At 36.3% G+C, this 2,474-nt stretch overlaps 1 pseudogene; it reads right to left on the bottom strand.

Moving 5' to 3' along the window:
• Positions 1-1,705: 1,705 nt before the first annotated feature.
• LOC121927414 lies at positions 1,706-1,818 on the bottom strand (annotated as a pseudogene).
• Positions 1,819-2,474: the final 656 nt, after the last annotated feature.

Genomic DNA, 2,474 nt, shown 5'->3' with positions numbered 1-2,474 from the left:
CTGGGACAATGAATTTTTATAATATTATGATCTAAATCTTGTTTTTAGTCCTAGCTAGAGCAGGCCCATTGAATGAATGGGTCTACTCACATGTTGTCTCACTGTTCACCAATTTATTGAATTACACTAGTTGGAATAAACCTACAGGATGACAGCCTATAATCTGGCTGTAAACTGACACACAAGTGTCAGGATGTTTCAGATATCAGTATGCATGTTATGAATGAACAGTATTATCAATATTTTTGCATTTAATTTCCCACTCTTATCTCATTGCCTATATTCCTATCCATAACTATGAGTACTGAGTCTATACATCAAGCACAGATAACATTCCAAAGACCTGAGGAAGTGGACTACAGTCCATAAAACATCATGTTATCTAGTAAATGTGTTCATCTTCAAGATGCCACAGGACTATTTCATTGTTTTTGCAACAGTAAGCCAACATGGCTAACCCTTTGGAAATTTGAAAAGTTAAAGAATCCCACCATTTGAAAGCATGGCTTACTCAATCTTTTCTTCTTTTTGAAGATATAAACAAGTCCCTTCCTGAAAGATAGACTTTGTAGGCACTTGAATATCGTGACATTTATATCAATAGTGATTCTTTTCACTTGGCCCAAATTGAATTGGCTCTCTGATTTATATCATGGAGTAGATGTCAAACATGGTATTGATTATCTGAATCATGTTTGGTAATTATAAGTTCAAAATCAGCAAAAGAAGGAATGGGAAATAATTTGACCAGTTCCTCTACAGATCAAAAGAGACTATCTGTCATGGCCAAAACTCATTCTTTCTTCTGTGTGAACAAAGACCTTTGAAACCATGCTGGATTCAATACTCTATGCATGTAAAATGAAATCCATTCCTTCTTAGTAATATGTGTCTCTGCCTCTGAATTTCATGATTTAGGACAGGATTTTTTAAAGCATAAATCATACTGTAGTCAATGCTACATTAAAGAATCATCCTGTGCAGCATGGCATAAATTTGGGAGCCCTTTACATTCTGGAGAAATGTGACTTAGCTAGAGTAATTTTTGGACTGACTAGAAAATGAATGGGCAGAATGAGATTTACTGTTGCACTTCGCTATGTGACACAATCTGTGGCATTTAACAATATCAAAAGCTGACTTTGGATGTTGCACTGGCACTAGTGATGCCTGAAGAACTCAATATTTGAGAAGGTCATCGATTCTCTACATCTTTGATTAAAGTATGTATAGATTTGAGTGTGTGAGTGAAAATGTACAGTATTCTTAAAAGGTATTCTAGACCATTTTGTTCTTTCTATTTATTAGTTATAGCTATTTATTTATTTGTTATAACTATTTGCCATCTTTCCCTCAATGATCTCAAGGTGGTAGCTGTGGGTTTCCTCATCTAATTCACTTTATCCTATGTTGCAGGGTCACACAGTGAGTTCCATAGATCAGTGGGGATTACAACAAGCAGTTGACACTCTGAGCACTATAGCATACTGGTTCTCAATAAAATCTGATGATGTTATCATGTGCCTTCAAGTTATTTATGACTTATGGAGACCCTAAGGTGAGCCTGTCACAAGGGTTTCTGAGGCTGAGAGCGCGTGACTTGCCCAGGGTCATGCAGTGGAGTGTGTGACGTGCCCAGGGTCATGCAGGGGAATCGAACTCTAATTTCCAGAGTCATAGTCCAATGCTCAAACCATTACACCAAGCTGGGTCTCCAATACAATACAATACAATGTAATATGATTCAGTGCACATCACAGATTAAAGTGATGAGAACAGACACTATACTGTATTTTAGCCTAAAGGAAAAGAAGTAATTATTTGGCTATCTTCATTTCTACCCTGGAAAGTTGTCATGCTTAACTGTGGGCCTCTGATTACTAGTGACCAATGTTCTTCTTTATTGCTTTACTGTGGCATTAGGAAAACCTTGATTGAACCTGCTTTAGTTACATTACCAGGTCATTCAGATTCTTTTTATGTTTCCTTCCCACTTTTTGATGAAAATGCAAGAATTATTTTTAGTGTCACTAAATTCTGTGCAGCTGCACGGACTGTTCTGTCAGCCTGTGTACAAACCATCACCCTCCCTCATTTGGAAGTGCCATCCATCTTATTCTTTGGTTTGTCCATCTTCTAAAAAAAATAACCTTGTTGTATTCTCTTTCTTTTTATATTGCTAGTCACAGACTGTCACAGATTTTTCCCTCGGCTTGTATTGTATTGTTATAGTAATTATTTCTAAATATGTGTCTGTACATATAAATTAGCATATATAAATGGTATATACACTCACAACCTTTCTAAAGCAAAACATTTCCCCTCCTCTCTCTCTCTTTTCCAAAGTCAACTGCTTCTTTTAAAACTTTTCCAAAAAATCTCTCAGCGGGCAAAGAAAAAAGAATGGTGCTGATGATCTCATTACAGATATCAACAGGAAACCATGCCATGATCATTCCATTTCTTCTTTTCAT

This window comes from Sceloporus undulatus, chromosome 3 (genome assembly GCF_019175285.1).
Source record: "Sceloporus undulatus isolate JIND9_A2432 ecotype Alabama chromosome 3, SceUnd_v1.1, whole genome shotgun sequence".
Lineage (NCBI taxonomy): Eukaryota > Metazoa > Chordata > Lepidosauria > Squamata > Phrynosomatidae > Sceloporus > Sceloporus undulatus.
The sequence above is the reverse complement of the archived record's forward strand: the minus strand, read 5'-3'. Positions and strand labels throughout refer to the sequence as shown.